The sequence below is a fragment of the Erpetoichthys calabaricus genome, chromosome 18 (genome assembly GCF_900747795.2).
Source record: "Erpetoichthys calabaricus chromosome 18, fErpCal1.3, whole genome shotgun sequence".
Taxonomy (NCBI): domain Eukaryota; kingdom Metazoa; phylum Chordata; class Cladistia; order Polypteriformes; family Polypteridae; genus Erpetoichthys; species Erpetoichthys calabaricus.
Window position 1 is genome coordinate 69,623,464 of NC_041411.2, and position 25,360 is coordinate 69,648,823.

Here is a 25,360-nt window from a genome sequence, read left to right on the forward strand (position 1 = left end):
TTGAGTAAATTTTAATATTTTAGTAATTACTTAAAAGTTGCATAGTTAATAAATTAAAACTTCCTAATTCTGACATGCAGACAGATCCCTCAAAGTGTTGTCCTGTTATCGTGTTAATAGAGAAGGACGCCTAAAGCAGCTTGTGTTTACAAAGCAACACTAGTTACCTGTAATGTGCACTACATATATGCTGCTATACAGAAAGAAAGAAAACATTCCTTAATTATAAGTAATATTATCCAGAAAAGAAAACCATGGCAACATACAGTATATTCATAATACTTTCAAAGTGCTGGTATCAGGGCCCAGAATCAATTAATAGAGTTGTGGTGGAGCAGACATGGAGCCAGGGTGAGGCTCTGACACCAAACCACTAAGTTGATTGAATCTAAAGCGAAACAAGTCTACGTTTGTCGTTAGCAGCACATTCCCAGGCAGGCAGGAAATCAAAACACCCAAACAAATAAAGTACTGACTCCTCTGGAAGCTTTAACAGCCCACAGCTGTTTGGAGGTCACTCTAAGAAGGAGAAGTCGGTGACCTTGTACGCAGAAGAATCAAATGCAGCGGGGCTCAGGTCAAGTCGACAGTTATTGCAAAATCAAAAAGTGTTACTTGCACTAACATGACCTCTTACTCTACTGACTATGCACAAGGGTGTCTGAAGAAACAAGTTTAAAAAGCCCCATTGATGCAGACAGACATTTTCATTACTGCTTGGCTCCTGGGGTCATCTCAATGTACCCTTTGCTCCAGTGTCCATTTCTATTAATGTGTGACTGTGTGGTTTATTTCTAAGGATGGTTTGCTCCAGACGTTATTTGCAAGGAGACTCTGCTGGGTAAAATAGATGAACACTTGAGGAGTGAAGAGTCATTTCCATGAAGGCTAGTCTCTGGAGGTGATTTCCATAAACACTTTGGTTCATTTCCATTAATACTTTGCTCTGGGAATTAATCCCCTTAGCATATGGGGACATTTTCATCAACATCTGACTGAGCAGGTCATTTCCATGAACCCTGCACTCTGTGTTTAGGTCACTTCCTTTAAATTTTTGTCGTCACTTCCATGCACACCTTACTGTGTGGCACATTAGAGTATTAGAACAATTGTGACGAGAACAGTCCATTCACTCCAACGAGGTTGTCCATCTTAATCACCTAAATAACATCAAGTCGAATTCTGAAGGTCTCTCAAGTCCTGCTTTCCACCACATTACATGTCCATTTATTCCATGTATCTGTGGTTCTTTGGGTGATTGTAACACTTGTGCGAGATCTTCCTTTAACAAGTCTCCAACTGTGTCCCATGTTGCTATTACAGAATTTATTTGAATCTAACAACTATGTTCCACTGTCCATTATTTTAGACACTTTAATTCTGTCGCCTCTTAATCTCCGATTGCTTAAAGTATAAAGGTTTAAGGTCCTTCAGTCTACTCTTATAGCTACTCTTATCCCTACAGTCCTGAAATCAGTCTAACCCCTCGTCTCGTTTTCTAGCACAGCTACAGTAAGTCTTTTTTTTTGTAATATGGAAACCAAAACTGAACACAGTGCTCAAGGAGTGGCGTCACTAGTGCATCCATCAAAGTTTCTCGCTCTGGGGTTTTACCTCCATGAGCACTTGCCTGTGCGGTTCATTTCCATGCACATTTGTTCTAGAGGTCTTTTCGATAGACAATCGACTGCATCGAGCATTTCCATGAATACTCTTCCCTGTATGTTATTTTCATCAATGTGTTTTTTTTTTTATGTTGGGTCTAATCTCCATGAGCACCTGCCTGTGTGGTTCATTTCCATGCACACTTGGTTCTAGGGGTCATTTCCATTTGTGTACTTAGCTCTGTGGTTTCTTTCCATTAACACTGGACTATATTGGTTATTTTCATGAAATGTTTTCCCTGGGTGTGTTATTTCTATCAATATATATTGTCACGCTCAAATGCATAGGGAGCCGCTTAAAGACCCATCGAGCACCATGGCATATCGTACCAGGGGACAACGACGGGGTACTAACCTTTCTTTCTTTATTTCCGCAGAAAGAACGAAGTACCACTGCTGTGAATTCACCCGGACTCGCTAGCAGAATCCAGCCACTTCCGTGTTCCTTCCTTCCCTCTGGTCCCCTTCTGATGACATCATTACTCCCATCCACCACCACGGTTCCTTCCCAGCATTCCGTCTGCCTACTTCTGGTCCCACCCCATAAATTGTCTGCCTGTCACTTCCACCATTGTCTGTTGTAAATGATTGTAAAAAACACTGACCAGATTACTTTACAGTATACGGGGTCGGAAACCCCAAACCTTTATGATTGTGTTTTTCTCTTTATTACAATATATATATTTGCTTTTGGGTTTTCTCTCCATAAGCACTTGACTTTGTGGTTCTGTTCCATCCATATTTGGTCTAGGGGTCCTTTCAATAAACACTCAACTGTATCGGTCATTCCCATGATTACTCATTCATGGGAGTCATTTCCCTGATTGTCTTTTTGCTTTTGGGGTCTAATCTCCATGAGCACCTACCTGTGTGGCTCATTTCCATGCACAATTGGTTCTAGGGGTCATTCCCATGTGCACTTGGCTCTGTGTTTTCTTTCCATTAAGACTGGACTATCCTGTTTATTTCCATGAAACATTTTCTCTGGGTGTTATTTCCATCAATTTATATACATATTTGCTTTTGGCTTTTCTCTCCATAAGCACTTGACTATGTGGTTCTTTCCCATCCATGCTTGGTCTAAAGGGTCTTTTCAATAAACACTCGACTGAACTGGGCATTTCCATGTTTAGTCATCCATGGGTGTCATTTCCATGATTGTTTTATTGCTTTTGAGATTTTCTCTCCATGAGCACCTGACTGTATGGTTTATTTCCATGGACATTTTGATGTGGGGTCATTTCCATCCTTACTTGGTTCCTAAGAGTCTTTTCCGCTAACACTTGACTATATCAGATATTTCCATGAATTCTCTTCTCTGGGGGTCATTTCCATCAATGTGTTTTTACTTTTGGGGTTTTATCTCTATGAGCACTTGACAGTAGGGTTCATTTCCATCCTTACTTGGCTCTAGAGGTATTTCCCAGTAACACTTGACTGTATCACATATTTCCATGAATATTCTTCTCCGGGTGTCATTTCCATCAACGTTTTCTTTGCTTGTGGGGTTTTATCTCCATGAGCACTTGATGGTGTGGTTTATATCCACGCATACTTGGCTCTAGGGGTCTTTTCCATAAACACTTGACTGTATCAGGTATTTCCATGAATACTTTTTTCTGGGGAGTCATTTCCATCAAAAGTTTTTGCTCCAGGGATTTATCTCCAAGAGCACCTGACTATGTGGTTCATTTCCGTGCATGTTTTACGCTGATGTCTTTTCCATGTGCACTTGGCTCTCTAGGTCTTTTCCATGAACACTTGACTTATGTGGCCTATTTCCGTGAAACATTTTCTTTCGGGGCCATACATACATATTTGCTCTGGGGTTTTATCTCCATGAGCACTTGACTGTGTGGGTCATTTTTTGGACTTTCAGCTTTCATTTATCATTCCCATAATCATGCCAGTCCATCAGCTCTCCTCCAGATGCTGTTCCTGAGCTCATCCCTAGCGGTCAGATCAATTTCGCTTCATGCTGGTCACTGTACTGTAACTGTCAGACCGCCATTGTTTTCTATGTCTGTTGCCAGTGTTTCTGCTAAACTTGCTCTTGTATTTTAAAGTACATTTATTCCACAAGGAAATATTAAAGACAAAGTGGGAAGCGTCTTTATTATGTTCCTTGTGTTTGAGACTTTGATAAACCAAATCACTTACCACTTAAGTTGTTATTAGAAAAAAAGAGCAACCTGAAATAACTGACCTTATCAAGCAACCGTACTAAGAATGTTTCCAGTGTTAATTAGCTCTCATAACAGCAGTATCATGTAACAAGAGCGTTCATGCTAAGCTTAGGATGTGGTAACTCATTTCAAAATGTTACAAACAGTTCCCTACCAATTTCACAGATGGGGACTATTTGACACGGACCATGAAATCTGGTTTTCACTCTGTAATTTGATCTGTTTTATACCTTTTGCTTCCCCTACAGTGAAATGCAATAAATCGGTTAGGACCAATGAACATGGTTGTAGCATTTTAGAATTAAAAGATGGCACATCATTAGCTTTATAGGATTTAACGAGTGATGCTTGATATTGCATTGACCCACAACATAGTTTTCTATACCTATTGTTAAAACTGGGACTTCGGGATTGAGTGTCATCGATATTCTAAGGACACTTCTAAAAAGAAAATTCATAATGTTTTTAGTCCCCTTTCACTTTCTGCACATTTTACTGTGTTATAGATTTAATTTTAAATGGACACATTTGCCATACTTGCCCATCAATCTACATTTAATTACCCACAATGACAAAATGAAAACGTGTTTTCAGAAAACTTTATGAATAATTTAAAAATACACAACTGAAATATCTCATTCATATAGGTTTTTGGGTGCTTTTCTGTGGCAGAAGGTCAATCAGGTGTGTCCTGTTTGCTTTAATTCTCATTGAGAATCAGGTGTGTCTAGAACTTGATTGGAGTCCGCTTGTGGCAAACTGAAGTGATTGGACATTGTTTACAAAGGAACGCATGTACTGTATTTGTTGTAAGTGTCATCAGAGATCGTCCTGCATCCCGACCAGAGGGAAATGTGGCTCCTTGCCAGGAGGGGTGTTCAGAGTGGATTGGCATCCCAACCAAGTTGAGAACTGATCCCTTGCCAAGGGGGGAGGCCAGAAGAACGAAGGATTCAGGGGAGTTAGCATTCCTGGAGCTTATACAGTGCATCCGGAAAGTATTCACAGTGCATCACTTTTTCCACATTTTGTTATGTTACAGCCTTATTCCAAAATGGATTAAATTCATTTGTTTCTCCAGGACGAGCTATTTAGGAAGGGTAGGAATTTGGCCATTCCTGCATTCTAGAAACTTCCACTCAAACTGGAAGTGCTTTCGTCAGACTTTGGCCAGACAAGGTAAGTACTGTCGGGATCTGCAGAGAGCTGCTCTGCCTTGCCTCAAGGAGTTGGATTTGGGAGGCAGAAGGCAACACTCACGAGAGATAGAGGAGTAGGGAGAAGACAAGAGAAAAGCGAAGGATTCATTGTCCATTTACATCCTCTATTGCACGGAAGGTACTTGGAGGAATAAAATCAATTAGAATTGAACTTGTGACTGTGTCTGTGTCAGTTGGGTTTGGGTTGGGGGCTTGGCAGTACCCCCTGTCTTCCAAACTGTGTATTAAAAGTCCCACAATTCACATTGCATGTCAGAGCAAAAACCAAGCCATGAAGTCCAAGAACTCTCTGCAGACCTCCACAATGAAATTTTCATGAGCTTTAGATCAGGGTGTGATGCCCAGGTATCCCACAACTGACATCACCTCTTCTTGCACCTGGACATTGATATTCATGACTAGTATGGACTAGGAAATGACAACACACAATAAATAATCCCATAAAATCAAGGGGAGAAATCAAAGTTAGAATCAGTCTCAATCAAAAATCAAAGTCAGAAACAGTCTCCTTACAACGTGAGCTCAAAAGAGAACTACTAGTCTCGGCTGTACAAAGACCACTTCTGAGCAAGATGTTGCAGGACCACAACCAAGATGCTTCATGGTATGAGTCCACAGCAGTGCAACAGTCAATTACCATTTCTGCTGACCACATATATTTAAATCTGGTCTTGTCTTGAGCCATCAGTTATGGAAGATGTAAGCACGGACTCAATGATCACCATGTAGAACTGGACCAGTAATGGTCCCAAGAACCTGAAGAACTCCACAGTAGTTACTATTTGACAACAGGTGCTTCTGGGAAGGATGATGGGGATTTCTCCTCAAGTCTACAGTCAGAGTATTGAAGTCAAGATTGTTATGAGTGAACCAGGATAGGAGCTGCTTCACCTGCCTTCTACTATATAAGGGTGCTCATCACATTTGTGAATAAGATAAGTCAATATGGTGTCATCAGCACATTTCAGGAGTTTTACAGGGGGAAGCACGGTCATTTGTGACAGCATACGGCCCTGTGCTGCCCTGGTTGCTGAGAGTTAATGTGTCCAACACAAGCTTATCCATTCTTACAAGTTGCCTCCTGTTAGTAAAGACATTGCTAATCCACCTGCAGACAGAGTCAGGCACAGCCAGAGAAAAGAGCTTGACCTCTAAAAGCTCAGGAAGGATGTTGTTAAAAGCTAAGCTGAGCTGAATTCAACAAGAATAATTCACGGAATAGTCCAGATGTTGAAGTAAGTTGTGCAAGGCCATACTTACCTCATCTTCTTCACGCCAGTTTGTTCTATGAATAAACTGTAGAGCAGTGGTTCCCAACCCTTTCTATGCCCCCCGCCCCCCATGTTTGATTAATGTTTGCACACATTTAAAGATGAAGAAGTCAAATTTTTAACTTTTGACCCACGACATATGTAGTACTGTGAGTGAACACACTGACCTCGGAAAAATAGGCGTTTAACTCAGTGCATGACATTTAAATAGAATTTGAGCCATTTACTGTCATTTACATAAATCTCAATAATCTTGTAAATGTGCCCCCCTGTGGAGCTTAGATTGACGATCAAATGGGTTGGGGTACCAAGCGCCGCGAGGAAATGACACACAATCAAAAATCGAGGGATTTGGGGGAATTGGAGACCCTATGAAGCAAGGGTGTCGGTGGGCCACTAAGCAATGAAACACAGTCAACGAAGTTTGTCCCACAATAACACCTGCACTGATGCAGTGCTGATTGCTGCGCTACTGCCAGGACCGTCAGCAGGAGAGATGGGCTGATGTGTGTACAGCAGGTGTTGCATGCAATTGAGTCCCCCTTGTCTCTCCCTAATCAAAAATGTCAATCAAACCACAAAACTGGCAACATTTCATGATCAAGACTTGCACAGAAATCAATACCAGGCCTCCCCCTTCTCCATGAATCATTGCAAGAGCCAAATCCGATTCTTTAAAAAAAAAAGTTATTCACTTTTAGGAATGCACAGAAAGGAGGAATGCAGATTTCTACGGCTCATTCAGAGGTGACAACTGCACAAGCAATGCTTGATTTTTTACAAATTATAGAATAGGAGCACTAACTAATAATTTACCTAAAAATGATAGTACACTGCAAAACACTGATTGCACCACAATAAAGTCTAACAACGCACCTTAGTTTATATTACAAGAACAAGAAAATACAAACACATAACTCCAGTTCTTAAATCCTTACACTGGCTCCCGGTTAAGTTTAGGGCAGATTTCAAAATCCTCCTTTTAACATATAAAGTGTTAAATGCCCAAGGTCCGGCTTACTTGTCTGAACTCATCATGACTTGCAAACCAGAACACACATTAAGATCTCAAGATGCTGGTCTGCTTATGATTCCAAGGATTAATAAAATAACAGTGGGAGGTCAAGCTTTTAGTTACAGGGCCCCTAAACTGTGGATTGGTCTGCGTGCTACTATTAAGGGATGCCCCTTCGGTTTCTGCTTTCAAATCCCGACTGAAAACTCACAACTACCCTGACTAGAGCTGCTGATTAACTGTACAGACTGCATGATAATATTATAGTTCTAATTTGTTACTAACCCTCACCTATTCTGTTTCTCTTCTCGGTACTCAAATGTGGCACTTGGTGTCACTGCCCATCTGCCAGGTTGTTTTGCCTGCCTAAGCTAAAGTCATCTCTGATGGAGGATTGCAGGAATCGTCGGGTAGAGGGGTACTTTCATCAGATTGGCTGGCCCAGCACTAACTCAGCTGTGGAATGGCCAATAGGAGGAGGCAGCTTGATGGCCGAGGTCTCCAGGACTCTGAACAAAACCAAAACGTATTATGTGATATCATCCATCCATCCATCCATCCATCCATTATCCAACACGCTATATCCTAACCACAGGGTCATGGGGGTCTGCTGGAGCCAATCCCAGCCAACACAGGACGCAAGGCAGGAAACAAACCCCGAGCAGGGTGCCAGCCCACAGCAGGGTATGTGATATCATCTACTGTTGAATTCTGCCCTGTACTTGTAATATTTCTATTGCACTATTATATTGTACTGAGGATTACTTGTGTTCTGTTCTGTGTGTTGTATTGTATTTACCCACGTTTTTTGACACCCACTGCACACCCAACCTACCTGGAAAGGGGTCTTTTTGAACTGCCTTTCCCAAGGTTTCTTCCATTATTTTTTACCTACAAGGGTTTTTTTGGGGGAGTTTTTCCTTGTCTTCTTAGAGAGTCAAGGCTGTCAAAAGGCAGGGCCTGTTAAAACCCATTGCTTCACTTCTTGTGTGATTTTAGGCTATGCAGAAATAAATTGTATTGTATTGTATTGTAGTCAATTTTGGCGAATGACAACTCAAATGTGGTCTTTGTCCCACCCCATGAAATACAAATGTACATTCTGGGGGTCTCAGAACCCCAAGTTGGGATCCCCTGCTCTAGAAGATTCAGGTGGGTGTCAGTAATTGTTCTGCGATGAGCCCGTACAAGTATCTCAGAGGTTATCGTGGCAACAAAGATGATGGATGACAGATCTATAGTCATTTAAGTTGCATTTTGGCTTTTTGGGAATCAATAGGCAGGAATGATGCAGGGGTCTAAAAACTCTTTACAAATGTGGCTAAATATACCACAACTACTTATTCATGATGACAGCAATTATTTATAGATAAACTATGACCAGATGGTTTTCGAATGTTGGGTGTCCACCCCTTTGGTGTACCCATTTATAATCTCTACATAAATGAGAAGTTATTTATTAAACTCTAAAAGGGGGTCTAACACTGAGAGCAACTTCGTGTATGCGAACGATAAAAAAAGAAACAATCAAAGAAACCCCTGCTGTTTTTACCGACTTGTCTGTGACAGGACTGGTTTTTTTATTTGTCCTTATTAAAGTTTCCATAATTTTGCATGGTACAGAAGTGAGACTTATAATACTTGACTGTAGTCAATCTAAATATCTGCAGTTGAATCAAGGAGAAGAAAACCAGGCAATATGACTTAGTGGTTAAGAAGGTAGACTATATGGTACATTTCAGGGTTCAGTCCATACCACTTAGTCTAACTGTACACTAACAGCAGAAATAGAAAGCTGTACTTGTGATATATTTGTCATTTCATTTTCCAACCTGCGTAATCCAGACCAGAGTCGCAGGGGTGCTGGAACCTATCCCAGCTAGCATAGGGCACAAGGCAGAAACAAGCCCTGGACATGGTGCCAGTCCATCGCAGAACAAAGACACACACACACCAAACACACACATATGTGGGCCAATTTAGTGTTGTCAGTTCCCCTAACCTGCATGTCTTTGGACTGTGGAAGGAAACCACAGCATCCAGAGGGGACGCATGCCGACACGGGGAGAACTCCACGCATGGAGGACCTGGGACGCGAATCCCCACTTACTTACTGCCAGACAGCAGCACTAACAAGGCGCCAGCCATGATATATTTGTTTTGTTTTGTTTTTTGGATAATTAATATTAGCCAAATACAATTAAAAGATAAAAATGTGAACGTAAATGGAAAGCCAACAAAATGTAAAACATTACAAAGCAATTAACGCTTCTGAGGAGCCAGCCAAACCGGTTAGCTTTCGGAAAAGTCCATTTATCTTTTCATTTCCCTTGTTTCTGAGTAAATATCCTCTTTTATATTTTTTCCCACAAAGGCATTCTGTGTCCAAACACTTTATCAGAATTCATACAAAGGGTACTCAATTAGTTGGGGCAGCTGAGCAAATAAAGTTATCTGTCATATAATCACAACTTCACCTTTCAGGCCTTTCCGTGCAGCCTCTGCTGTCAAAGTGAAAATATTGGAAAATAGTATTTACTACGCTTCCGGGCGATATTTATATTTCTCAAATGATTAATGTTTTAAATAGCAGGTCACATTACATTTTTTTTTATTTTATTGGAAGAAAATATTCCATACAATCAAGTCGAATTTAACAAAAAAGAATTCAACCCCCCTATCCGCACATTTTATTTTTAATATCACCAATTGCAACCAGTTGATGCATTTTAAAGGTCTGACCCTAATGCATCTGAGATACCTTAATGGAAGATGAATGGCAGAATAAAATAATGCATTCATTTTAATGTATTAAAGAAGCTGATCAGCTTTGATCTCTACGTGACTCTGTTTTTGAGTCTAATTTTGCCATTAAGCTTTATAATTTAACAAATTCTGTGAACTTATCCTGTATATCGTAATGAAGGGGATTCATCTCACTTTGCTAACATGACTTGGGACCATTTGGCCAAAATAAGCCTTCCATATTAATAGTGCAGCTATGATTTTAAGAAAAATAGAAAGGATAATTACAGGGAGAAACATGAAGTGGTCCTCTATCCCAGCTATCCCACCAGACCTGATCTATATTTGATTTATCGGTGCAGTTTCACAATGCCAAACATGGTAAACACAATCTCCATTCGCCACTTCTTCACAACGCTGAATGTACTAACAACTCCATGACTACAGCGTTGCTGAGCAGTAGCAGAACATTATATTATAAGTAAATGGAGACAGTTTTAACAAATACACTATAATTCTGGTGCACCCTCATCTGCTTCCTTGAATTTAAAGCATCAGCAGCAAAAAACCTTTCCGTCCACACTTGTACATTTTCATTTGAAAACATAGACATTTTTGTTTGTTTTCATCTTTCGTCCACACTTACCTCTGCGTTTTCATCCCCCTAAAAAACGAAGATAGATCTCCATTTCTTCTCCTGGCTCTGTTGATTTAGCCGTTCCTGTACACGGCTCCCTCACCAGCTTTGAACCCATTTCGCTCCCCCATCTGGAAAAAATCGTCTCCTCAATGAAGCCTTCGGGCTCTCCGGACGATGTGGTGCCGTCCAGACTGCTGAAAGATGTCTTTCCTGTGATTCGATGTGATGTCTTAAAGATCATAACTAGTAGTCTATCTTCGGCTATAGTTCCTCGTGCTTTCAAACACGCAGTTGTACATCCAATCGTGAAAAAACCTGATCTTGACCCTGCCGTCTTCTCCAATCTTCGTCCAATTTCCAAACTACCTTTCCTGTCAAAATGACTCGAAAAAGTAGTTTATGAGCAATTAATTCATCACCTACAGGACCATCAGGTAATGGACCTTTTTCAGTCAGGCTTTAGGCCCCAACACAGCACAGAAACCGCGCATTTACGTGTCCTAAATGATGTCCTTTTGGCATTGGACTCAGGACTCTACGTGATTATGGTTCTTCTCGATTTATCTGCTGCCTTCGACACAATCGACCACGACATCATGATCTCCCGACTCGAATCCTGGGCTGGTGTATCTGGCTTAGCCCTCGACTGGTTCAGGTCATATTTCTGCAACAGGACTCTTAGAGTCATGCTAGACGATTTTTCGTCTGAATCAGTCCCACTCCGATGTGGTGTCCCCCAGGGTTCCATTTTGGGGCCACTACTTTTTTCAATTTACATCCTGCCTTTAGGTGCAATATTTAGAAAACATGCAATCTCATATCACCTATATGCTGATGACTGCCAAATTTATTTCTCCCTCAAGTCAACTGACTCCACTAAACCTCTTCTCGACTGCTTATCTGACATTAAGGACTGGCTGGCTGTAAACTTCCTTCACCTGAACGATTCAAAAACCGAGGTCATTGTTTTTAGTCCTGACCGCAAACAGACCCTACCCCTTGGCCTCGACTTTCTTCCCATTCCAGTAACTTCGTCTGTTTCCAATCTTGGAATCAAAATGGATACGGTCCTGAAAATGGATGCTCAAGTCAACAGCACAGTAAAATCCTGCTTTTTCCATCTCAGGCGAATTGCCAAACTCAAACCAATTCTGCCTTACCACCTCCTGGAATCAGTAATCCATGCATTCATTACGTCCCGGCTCGATTATTCTAATTCCTGCCTATATTGTATTAGTAAAGCCACTCTTTCTAGACTCCAATTGGTTCAAAATGCGGCTGCAAGGCTTTTAACTGGAAGCAGCAGAAGCCAACACATTACACCGATTTTAAAAACCCTACACTGGCTGCCGGTTAGCTTCAGAATTGATTTTAAGATACTCCTCTTAACCTATAAGGCACTAAATGGTCTAGCCCCTGCCTATTTGAGTGTCTTGCTCCATCGTCACAATCCCCCTCGTGTTCTTAGATCCGCAGATCAGCTGCTCCTAACCGTTCCCAAGGCACGTTTTAAAGTTCGTGGTGAAAGGGCTTTTTCTGTCTGTGCACCCAAGCTCTGGAACTCCTTACCTTTAGTGGTTAGGCAAGCCGCTTCAGTCGCCACATTCAAATCACACCTAAAAACGCACTTCTTCACATTGGCTTTTAATTCTTAACCTGTCTTATTTCCACTTGCTTTTTGCTATTTCTCTGTTTTATTGGGTCCCCTGACCTGTTTTTAGTGTCTCTGTTTTAATTCTCCCTTAATGTTTGTTTTTAATATTTTGCTTTTAGTCTTGCTTCTTTTAACTGTACAGTGCTTCGGTCAATTGTAATGCTGTGTTTTTAAGCGCTTAACAAATAAAAATGGTATGGTATTCTGCCAAGTCAGATACTTTCATAAAGGCGGCATTGGCCTTGTGGTGTGGACAGGCAGCGTTTTCCAAAAGCGATGCTATAATTGTGCTTTGATTGGTTCATGCTAATTTGTGGTTCTTTCTGATTGGATTCTGCTCATTATAACGTTTATTCACTTATTGGTCGCCCTTCACGGGAGAACAACATATTCCAACATACCAAGCATAGAAGTGCTGCTTTTCATAATGCTTGCTGTGCTGCTCACCAGTATGCATCTAAATTATGTTGTGTACAGTACGAATGCTGAATGTATGTGCAAATGGCCATTTATTTATCGGTCACTACAGTTTTACAGTGTGACCAGCTGCGTTACCGTTACAGTGAAAACGTCAGAGCCCTGTAAAAATCAGATTGTTAATAACTCAGTTGGCAGCCTCTTATCAATCTTTATTACTTAAACCTGAATCTTTTTGGTTAGCAGGGTGCTTACCGCAGCAAAATTAATAAGAAGACGCTTAATGAAGTGGACTGGATTAGAATGCAGCTGAGCTCACAATATTACAGGACAGAGACACGAAAGCGCAATGCAGTAAAGAGAAGATTAGACTGACGCACGTATGCATTAATTTAGCTTTACAAATGTTGCTTGGAACAAAGTCTGCTCCAATTGCCATGGATAGGGTTGCCAGATGTCCCTTATATATGGAACATGTCCCATATTTGATCATTTTGTCCCCTGTCCCATAATGACCTTTCAGGGACACTAAAATGTCCCGTATTTAGTTCATTTTCAAATATATTTTTACTACCTTCTTACTGTACTTAGTTGTAAATTTATCAGTAATTGTACTTTCTTTTCTCAGATTATCTTGATGAAAAAAACCCAAATGTTACGAGTAAACGAGTGTCTGCTGCCTGTCTGCAACTTGTTCAGTTGCTCTGGTTGGCGGAGGACAGCAACACTCTTACCGTTTTGCTCTCCAGCCACACTGCTGTGCAGTTCTGGATCAGCATTGCAACATACAGTCTCAGCAAAGTATGTTGTTACGACTTGCCACGGCCCACTTTTTTTCTATGCCTGTATTACATAATAAAAATATTTCTCTGTTGTCTGTATTAAATAAATATTTTCAAATGATTTCACTTTTACAGAATTTTTTTTTAGCTTGTATTAAATAATTTTCAAATGATTTTACTTTTGTTTTCCTCATAACCCATTAAAATCCTTGCTTTATGTTTTTAACTTATGTCTCCACTTTTATCTAATATATTGGTACGGGTGTGTAGAGGGCATGTATAAATTTATATACAGTGCATCCGGAAAGTATTCACAACGCATCACTTTTTCCACATTTTGTTATGTTACAGCCTTATTCCAAAATGGATTAAATTCATTTTTTTCCTCAGAATTCTACACACAACACCCCATAATGACAACATGAAAAAAGTTTACTTGAGGTTTTTGCAAATTTATTAAAAATAAAAAAACTGAGAAATCCCATGTCCATAAGTATTCACAGCCTTTGCTCAATACTTTGTCGATGCACCTTTGGCAGCTATTACAGCCTCAAGTCTTGTTGAATATGATGCCACAAGCTTGGCACACCTATTCTTGGCCAGTTTCGCCCATTCCTCTTTGCAGCACCTCTCAAGCTCCATCAGGTTGGATGGGAAGCGTCAGTGCACAGTCATTTTAAGATCTCTCCAGAGATGTTCAATCGGATTCAAGTCTGGGCTCTGGCTGGGCCACTCAAGGACATTCACAGAGTTGTCCTGAATCCACTCCTTTGATATCTTGGCTGTGTGCTTAGGGTCGTTGTCCTGCTGAAAGGTCAACCGTCGCCCCAGTCTGAGGTCAAGAGCGCTCTGGTGCAGGTTTTCATCCAGGATGTCTCTGTACATTGCTGCAGTCATCTTTCTCTTTATCCTGACTAGTCTCCCAGTTCCTACCGCTGAAAAACATCCCCACAGCATGATGCTGCCACCACCATGCTTCACTGTAGGGATGGTGCCAGGTCTCCTCCAAACGTGACGCCTGGCATTCACACCAAAGAGTTCAATCTTTGTCTCATCAGAGCAGAGAATTTTCTTTCTCATGGTCTGAGAGTCCTTCAGGTGCCTTTTGGCAAACTCCAGGTGGGCTGCCATGTGCCTTTTACTAAGGAGTGGCTTCTGTCTGGCCACTCTACCATACAGGCCTGATTGGTGGATTGCTGCAGAGATGGCTGTCCTTCTGGAAGGTTCTCCTCTCTCCACACAGGACCTCTGGAGCTCTGACAGAGTGACCATCGGGTTCTTGGTCACCTCCCTGACTAAGGCCCTTCTCCCCCAATCGCTCAGTTTAGATGGCTGGCCAGCTCTAGGAAGAGTCCTGGTGGTTTCGAACGTCTTCCATTTGCGGATGATGGAGGCCACTGAGCTCACTGGGACCTTCAAAGCAGCAGAAATTTTTCTGTAACCTTCCCCAGATTTGTGCCTCAAGACAATCCTGTCTCGGAGGTCTACAGACAATTCCTTTGACTTCATGCTTGGTTTGTGCTCTGACATGAACTGTCAACAGTGGGACCTTATATAGACAGGTGTGTGCCTTTCCAAATCATGTCCAGTCAACTGAATTTACCACAGGTGGACTCCAATGAAGCTGCAGAAACATCTCAAGGATGATCAGGGGAAACAGGATGCACCTGAGCTCAATTTTGAGCTTCATGGCAAAGGCTGTGAATACTTATGTACATGTGATTTCTCAATGTTTTTATTTTTAATAAATTTGCAAAAACCTCAAGTAAACTTTTTTCACGTTGTCATTATGGGGTGTTGTGTGTAGAATTCTGAGGAAAAAAATGAATTTAATCCATTTTGGAATAAGGCTGTAACATAACAAAATGTCGAAAAAGTGATGCGCTGTGAATACTTTCCGGATGCACTGTATATAGTAATATAGAGAGAGATTTTAAGAGTGTCTAATTTTCTAATCTGGCAACCCTAGCCGTCGAGTGCTTATTATCAACCGTCTCGCAATTGAACACAGAAATGATCACTTTGTTTTTCTGTTGTCGCTCTAACATTTGTGCTGTTTTCATTTAATGACAAGACTGTTACTTTCAGTTGTGATCAGCACTTTCACGTGACATGGGTGTGACATGGGCGCGATTTGCTCTGGTTCCTTTAATAATATCTTTCTTTTTCTAAGCTGTGAACGTGCTACCAGAGTTCTGCATGTGCTGAGAGTCCTGGAAGCGCATGAAGCCCAAGGTGCACAAGGTTGGCTGCACATATCCAGTGTAGGCAACCATCTCCCTCAGTGCAGTTTTGCTTGTTTTAGTGTGGACGGCGATACTTTTCTAAATGATGTAAAAACGAGATTTGTGTACGGAAATCGTTTTCATTTAAAATCTCAGTTTTTAAATGAAGACGTATTGGTCAGGATGTAGCCTAAATCACTTTCTCGTGTGACTTCCATACTGTAATAACGAAGATAATGTTTCACTTAAGCCAGGGTCGCTACACACCAATTCTCAATCCCAAACTTCAGGTGTGTTAAGGTCATCATGTCAAACACTCCAGGCTGTAAAGGTGCTTCAACGAAGGACTGAATTAAAAATCTGAATACTCGTGTCAGTGTGATATTTCAGTTTCTTATTTTTAATAAATTAGCAAAAAATTCTAAAATTCTGGTTTCTCTTTGTGTTGCTTAATGTGGAAAAAACAAATATAAATGATTTTCACATAAGACGGCAACAACACAAAATGTATAAAAAAAGTGAAGGGGTCTGAATACTTTCTGGAGTCACTGCACATATTATATGAACAAAAGAATATTTCACAGATGAGAATAGACTATTTAGAACCTCAGGTTAGCTTGAATAATACTAATACTGTAAGTAAGATGTCTTGTTATCTCATCCAAAGTATTTTACAAAGTCATAGACAGCAGCGAGACGAAAGAATACAGGACCCTGAATCCAATGCTTAGGTACTGTATGTATTACAAACTGGCAGACGCCATCTCTAATAGCCTTCTGTCTCTGGATATCCTTATGAATAGTAAGTACTGAGAAATAGCATTTTAAAAGTCCGGTACTTTACTCCAGAGCCAATCTAAATGATTCACTCATATGTCAAGAAGTAGTCTAATTGGCTTTGGAGCAGAGGAAAGCACTGGAACTGCTATAAATCAGCACAGAGCATAAATGCAGAATAAGCCTGTAAAGATCCTAGTGATCACATAGATTCTTGCTTGAATTTTTCAGGTGCACTTGAGGACATAAGAAAGAGTTTACAACTGTGTTTTTTCAGCTAGGGATTTTTTTTCCTTTCTTTTTTATTATTTGTTGTCATTTTTCATGCTTTTGTGCCATTTAAGTTGAATTGTTTCTCATGTTGTGCTTGTGTTCCATATCTTTAAATGTGCAGCCTTTGTTTGTGTTTTATGGGTGGAACCCCAGGAGGCGGGGCTGCCCTGATGTCACTGCCGCCAGGCCCGCCCCCTGCATTTATATTGAGGTTAGAAAGCTGGATCCAGCAGTGTTTAATTGATTGTCATGGGCTGCTTTTGTGTGTGAGTGTTGTTCTTTGGATTCTTTTTTTGATATTTTGCTTATTTAGCTTCTGATTTCTGGGTTTTGATTATCGGGTTTCAATTTCGAGTTGGTTGCCTTGGATTACCTTTTCAGGCATATCCATTTGCCTTCTTGTACATTTTTTGCCCTTAACTTACTATTGTTAGTAATTTTTTAAATTATAAAAAGGTCCTGTTTGGATTTTCTCTACAAGCCACTGTTTTATGATTGAATTTTCATTGCATTTTGAACTGTCATAGCAAGCTCTCCATTTCAATCCTGCATAGGCCAAAGCCCACAGGTAGTAGTTTTAAGGCTGGCTGCCTGGGGTGAGGCCATATATGGTGATGTTCCTGACCTGGTTTTTGAAACTTTTATCAGTCTTTTTGTCATGTCATTACATGGAAGTAAATTGAATTGAAGTGTTCTGCAGCTCACAGACTCTCCCATTATGCAGGAACAGCTGTATTCACTGTTTTTATCTCACAACCTGTTAAGGTTGACACAACCAAAATTAATGGGAAGACCAAGAGAAGAACTGTAATACAAGCAAGGAACTGGAACCAGAGGACTATTAGAAAGGTAGTCAAAGCTAAAATTTAACCTAAAATGGAGAGATGTTTCAGAATAAATATTAATTTAACTAGAATAATACAATAAATCAATATTCTAATGCTGTAATCAAATTCATAGGCTAAGAAAACCCATGTGACAACCTGGGAAGAAAACATATAAGAAATTAATAAACAGGCATATAACCACATAGCATTCTTGTAGAAGATCCAGTGATAGACTAGTGGAATTATACCAATTGACTGACCTCGGAGGATTTGGTGATTTCCTATGGAGGTGTCTGAAGAAACTGCAGAGTAGTGGATGAGCTAGTCTGTTGAGCTTAAGGCCATCTCACATTAGACGACTTTTCCAGTGATTTTCAGTTGTAGCCTTCACTTACATAATCTTACAGAGTCGGAGACACTCAAAGATATGCAGTCAGTGATATGCTCTGTGACACTAGGGGTCGCTGTTGCCCAGTAAAACCCACAGACAACATGTCCAAACACCAGGTAAAAGTCCCAGTAATGTTTTTATTATTACAAAAATGTGCACAAAGCACCTCCACCTCCACAATACACAATAATAATCAAGAATAATAAATCCTCCTCTCCATCCAGCAGCTCTGTCACTCTTCCTCCCAACTCCGGCTCTCCTTGCTGGGTTTTCCACAGTCCTTGACTCAGAAGTGCTCCTGTCCTTCAGTCCACGTGATCTAATAGCACTTCCGGGTCAGATGAAAACTCTTATTTTTCTTCAGCCTGGAAGTACTTCAGTTCTTCCGTCCCCAGCTATGGGGAAAATAACAATCCCTGTGCCTCCCTGCAGCGTCCCCTGGTGGTACCCACGGTATCCAGCAGGGCTGTGAAGCCAAACTCCATTTTCCATGATGCCCTGCGGGGATCTGCGGCACCTCCATGTTGCAGGGAGGACTCCATCTAGTGGCCTGGGGGTGCCATCTCTCACAGCGCCCATAGGGGTCAGTGAGAGCCAACAGCCAATGACTGCAACAACGGGGAATAAGGAACATGTATGTTTTTGACCTCAGAAACAGAAGTAAAACTTGTCTGCCTAATATTTCATGTTTTACGTACCACGATAGAATGGGAAAAAGAAATTAAAAAACCTGAGATTGTGGCTGAACTCACCGGACCTGTTAACCCTTTGTACAGCACCGGCTCTGTCAGGCAGCACATTATTGGCTATCACAAAAACGGGTGAGCACGACTGCCCTGGAACATTGGCATAGTGTCGCATAATTTGACATTCCCACCAATTTTCAGTTGTGTAAATTGACATGGTCTGGTGATGAGATCAGCGCTCAGTTGACTAGTGTGACATACCCTACCTACTACTAGAAGTTGTGTAACGTGACATCGACTTTAACCTGCTGCCACCGCCTCAACAGAACAAGCAGCTTGATGGTGAGGTGAAGTGACTGCCTAAATGAAAGCTTTGATTTGAATTGTCTTATTTTAATGTAGGGGAAAGAATTTATTTCTTCTTAACATTAACATAATTACATGAATTTTTATCTTTTTTTCTAACTACATGATTATCTATAACAGTGGCCCTATTATTCATACAACAATCTTCTTATAATTCCATGTCCTTATGCCTGTATATGGTGCAGAACCTTTTTTTAATATTCAATACAAATCTTTACACTGTAGCTTTTAAAACTGTATATTTTGAGATATTTTCTAAAATCTGAATGATACAAATATTTCATTATTTCATCTTGATTGGTACATTTTGGTGAATATCAAGTAAAATTTCATTTGTATGTTAACAAGATTCATTAAATGGCAAGACAATGATGAGCTCAGTAAATCAGCTATTAAATTATCTCTAGAGAATTTCTGATGGATTGAAAAAAAGAGAAAAAGGGAAATGCAAAATCATTCACAGATTGCTTTCGTTCTGCATTTAAAATGCTTATGAGCACCACAGAGGATCTGCATGAAATACAAGGCAAACATTTTTAAAAATAACTTTGTTTCTTTGTAGCTTGAAGTAGAGATGTGGGTGTCAGGCAAATTTCCTTTGTTGGACAGCCATTGGGTAACTAAACACGACAATAGCTCTCTATTTTTATAAATAAAACAATAAATACCTTCTAAATGATGGTGAGTTCTGTCCACTCAATGAAAAAAACTGTCAGTCAAAGGAAAAGGGTTTGACTTGTACAGTTTCACTGGTTAATGTTTACTAAAACTCTCAAGTCTGTCAGTTTAATGGCACCTGAGTTGTATAAAGGGTCATTTAATGGTTGGTACTATCAAGATTCTTCAAGGAAGTCCTGTATACATTAGATAAGGAAGAGATTTTTAATTAAAAGAAGTGAAATGTTTATAAGGCAACTACATACGGTCATACTAGTCCTTCAATGTGTGGCTTAAAAGGAAAACAATATTCCTAAAGCCACTTAACCCAACTCATGATGTGGTGAGATGTTGGTGCACACTTCAGGCTTTTTGGGCACATATACATACACATATACAGTATATACACATACACACACACAATATATATATATATATATATATATATTGTGATGAGTGGCCGGGTACCATGACCGGCCAGGACGCCCCTGCTGCTTATGTTCCGGGGGAGCAACCATGGGCAGCTCAATACCTCCCCAAGAACGCTTGGTGGCAGCCTCCCTTGCGGTCGCTGATTCCCCAACCTCCCGCCAGGCTCCATGGGAGATGGAGTCCTCCACAGCCTGGTTGGGACCCAGGGTGGCCGCTAGTGGGGGGCTGTCTGGATTCAACAGCCGGGCTGGACGAGTCTTCAGCCCCATCCGGAAGTGCAATTGGGACCAGGTGGTCAAACACCTGGAACACTTCCGGGTGGGCTATTAAAGGGGCCAGCCACCAACACTCGAGAGCCAGAGTCAGGAGGAGGAGAACTAAGCTTGAGGAAGAGTGGTGGTCAAGGAGAAAAAGTGGTGTTGTGGGCTTTTTGTGGTGTTTGGGACTGTATATTGCCTGTGGGTCACGGGGAAGATGTGCGCCCACAGGTGAAGAAAAATAAAAGTCTTTATTTGTTTTATACATGCCTCCGTGTCCATCTTTGTTATAATATATATAAATATAGTGATATATGGCTGGCAGCTTATCCCGGCCAATACCCCCACGCCGCTAGATTGAGTCCTCCCTGCACCATGGAGGTGCCCCGAATTCCAGAAGGGCATCATGGACAATGGAGTTTTACTGCACAGCCCTGCTGGATACCATGGGGGCTGCCAGGGCACGCTGCAGGGAGGCACAATGGTTTTTATTATAGCTTGGAAGTACTCCCTAATCACCGAGACGGAAGGAATGAAGTACTTCCGGGCTGAAGAAAAGAAAAAGATTTCATCTGACCCGGAAGTGCTATGAAATCACATGGCCTGAGGGACAGAAGCACTTCCGGGTCAAGGAATATAAAAGGACGATGGGAAACCCCAGCAGACTGAGCCGAGTTAGGAGGATGTGGAACGGAGCTGCTGGGAGTGGAGGATTGTGATTGATTATTGTTTTGATTTATTGTCTATTATTGTGTATAGTGGAGGTGGAGGTGCTTTGTGCACATTATTGGAAGAATTTAAATTAATTCTGATATTTTATCTGGTGTCAGAACGTGTTGTCTGTGGGTTCAGGGGTTGACAGGGACCCATATTTCCCACAACATATACAGTATATATATATATATATATATATATATATATATATATATATATATAGTGTAAAATAAGCACAAATGACAATTTGAAAGAGTTGGGGAGTCCGTCCCCGTATACTGTAAACTGGTTTGTCACTGTCATGAAAAACACAGTACAGACAACTTTCACATTGCAATGGTAGACATTAAATGCTGTGGGGACGGAATGGAATGCTGGGAAAGGAATCGCTGAGGTAGATGGGATGTGGTGATGTCATCATAGGGGGACCTGAGGGAAGGAAGGAACAACGAATTGACTTGTTCTGCTGGCTAAGGTATTCAGGTGGATTCATGGCTGCATTTTTTCATCTTTCCTGCCGAAATAAAAGGAAGAAAGGTTAGCACACTGTCGTCGTCCCCTGCCATGTGATTTTGCGCTGCTCTTTAGGTCTTTAAGCTGCCCCCTAAGTGCTTGTGCGTGACAATAGATCTAGATATACATATCATGTCATGCATGTGCATCTGAGGATCCCCATTCAAGCTCTTCTCAAGTAGTTAACACCACCCAAGGCCGAGATTGGGTGCTGCCACTAGCAGTCTTGTCATTTTCTTCCTCCACCGCCTTAAGAAACTGCCTAATGAGGGTAACTGACTTCTCCCCTTTCAGTCCCGGTGCTTTAAAAGGGCAACCCCCTGGAAGGAGGCATTATTGACCATGGAGTCAATTTTGAGAGAGGAGCTCCAAGTTGAACAATAATCTAATGACAGAACCAAACGAATAGAGGACGCTTGGCTACGTGGCATTTGTTTTGATTATTGTTTTTATGCCAATGAGCGTTGCTTTTTTGATCGGGCTTGTTACTAAACAGGGAGGACACCCAAAATTACTCCACCATGTATATACTGTATCCATTAAAATTGCATTCAAGTTCTTCCCAGATATATTGTGTGAAGAAATAAATAGCCTAAAACTTTCCCGTATGTCCAGCGTTCAGAGTAGTCAAAATGGACTGGATTTTGGTCAAAATTTGGAAAACATTTGACAGATCCAAAACAGACAGTTGGTGTTATTTAAATAATGGTGGCAGGAAGGAAGTTGAGGGCAGACAGGATGTGACTTCATCATGGCTGGCCGGAAAGTGATGTCATCAAAGGTGGACCAGAAATGACCCCATCATGGCTGGCCGGAAAGTGATGTCATTGAAGGTGGACCAGAAGTGACACCATCATGGCTGGCCGGAAAGTGATGTCATTGAATGCGGACCAGAAGTGACACCATCATGGCTGGCAAGAAAGTGATGTCATTGAATGCGGACCGAAAGTAACGCCATCATGGCTGGCTAGAAAAGTGATGTCATCAAAGGTGGGCCGGAAGTGACACCATCATGGCTGGCCGGAAAGTGATGTCATTGAAGGAGGACCGGAAGTGACACCATCATGGCTGGCCGGAAAGTGATGTCATCAAAGGTGGGCCGGAAGTGACACCATCATAGCTGGCCAGAAAGTGATGTCATTGAAGGTGGACCAGAAGTGACACCATCATGGCTGGCCAGAAAGTGATGTCATTGAAGGTGGACCAGAAGTGACACCATCATGGCTGGCCAGAAAGTGATGTCATCAAAGGTGGGCCGGAAGTGACATCATCATGGCTGGCCGGAAAGTGATGTCGTTGAATGTGGACCGGAAGTGACGCCATCATGGCTGGCCAGAAAAGTGATGTCATCAAAGGTGGACCGGAAGTGATCTCATGGTGGTGGGTCAGAAGTGGTTTTTTTATGATGAGCCGGAAAAGATAGTGCCAAATGGGACTGGGGTGAGAAAGAAGGATCAATCTTCTGTTGTTCTGTGAAAAGAGGGACAAAGGCATTAGCGCTCCGTTCCAATCTCTTAATTATTTCACACTCACTTGGACCCTTTGGCTGTCCCCTAAATGCATGTGTGTGACAATGGACACCAATAATCTTTCTTCCAAGGAACTTGAGATGCTCTGGGCACAATGTGTGTGTTTTATAGCCAAATTAGAATACTGTGTCTTCAGGATTTTTCTGTAAAGCTGGGCTCTTGGACCTACTCTCAGATGATCTGTCACACATTTGTGACTTGTTGTGATGCACCTGATTTAAACTTAAGGCTATGGGAAAGGCAGAGGTTCACTGGTTTTTCTTGGGAGCCAATGTGAGATCATTGACCCTAAGCTTTAGAAAATGAATGAAGAAGTGTTCCAAATTAGAAATGTAACTTTGAAAGTAGTATAATGGAAGTTTAAAAATCCAAAGAACCACTCGACACACAGGCTTATTGTGATGATGGTGGGGCTTCTTACAGCCGTGACCCAAGACACAACTTTTGGAATCAAATCATGGCTACAAAAAGCAACATTCTTCTAATTTAAATTTTGATTCTTTTTCGAAAAGTTTATTTGCATCAACATTCAGTTGTAAGCATCAGGTAAAACAACAGTCCCAAGCTCATTGAACCGATACTGATGCCTTCTAACTTACTTGATTGACACCTTATTTAGACATGATCTACATATTTCACAAATCTAGAGCCATAATAAGCAAAATAAATAGATATTTGAATGTATGATTGGAGAATAATGCAAGACTGAAACGTACTGCTGAGCCTCAGTGAAGGAGAAACTGATCTGACGCTGTTAATGTCTGCTCATTTGAGTTTATTGAAAAAGATCACAGAATTACCTCTGAGGTTTAGGATTTCTTTTTCCATTTCATTTGTTCTTTGTGGAAGCAACTTACGTATAGTTCAGTATATTTAAATTCCAATTGACATCTAGAAATCTTTATAAGCTTACTTTCCATTACAATGAGGTCCCAAAGGTTTGAGAAATGTCAGCTTCAGTTATTTCATCCTGTTTATAATAAAGACCTTACGATCCTACAACTTTCAAAATGCAAGTCTCACTGGAACTGGAGGAATAATGGATATTTGTAATTAAATGAGTGTGTGTGTGTGTGCATGTATATATTGTGATGGATGGTACGTATGCACTGGCATCCCTGACAGGGTGGGTTCTAATTCATTACCTGGCTACAAAAAAGGGCAAGATGTTTCCTGCCCAAGCCAGAAGGCTAAAGCGTGCCAATTGCAGGTGGGCATATTGTCATCCCTGCAGGGATGGACCAAAGACCCAGTAGAGTCTCAATATCTAAAATATGTCTCCTGGTTGTATGAATTATGGCCAGGTGTCTTAGGAATTATTATGTTACCTTAAAAAAAGGCAAACATGATAAGTCCAGGAGTTCTCTAGCCCATTCATAATCCTGATCAACTGAATTGTGGGCATCCACGGCATCAGGTGTAGGGTATCCAACCCTATAAGGCTACCTGAGGTCGTATTGTGCGGACAGCGTGGTGCCAGTTTAGAGTTACCATTTAAGATGTCATGCACTTATTGAAGTATTTGAGGGGTAACTGGGCAATTCAGAGAACACTTACATTTATTTCTTTGGCTGATACCGTTATCCAAAGCGACTTATAACATTACATGGTTACATTTCTTTCTTTCTTTTTTTCTTTGTTTTTCTAATTGGGGAATTGGAGACTCACACAGTGTCAGTTGTAGGATTTGAACACACAACCTCATGGTTTGAAGTCCAAAGCATCACACTGCCAGTATATAGAGAAGAGCCCACTTGGTGAATGTGAAAAATTCATACAGACAATGACAAGTAGCAACATTCAAACCCAACACATTGACTCTTCAGGGTTCCTGATTTCATTATTGTGGGTGTGTCTGACATTAAATGTGAAAGATAGATAGATAGATAGATAGATAGATAGATAGATAGATAGATAGATAGATAGATAGATAGATAGATAGATAGATAGATAGATAGATAGATAGATAGATAGATAGATATTAATTTGTAGTGTAGTAGGCAGGATTAGATAGATAGATAGATAGATAGATAGATAGATAGATAGATAGATAGATAGATAGATAGATAGATAGATAGATAGATAGATATTAATTTGTAGTGTAGTAGGCAGGATTAGA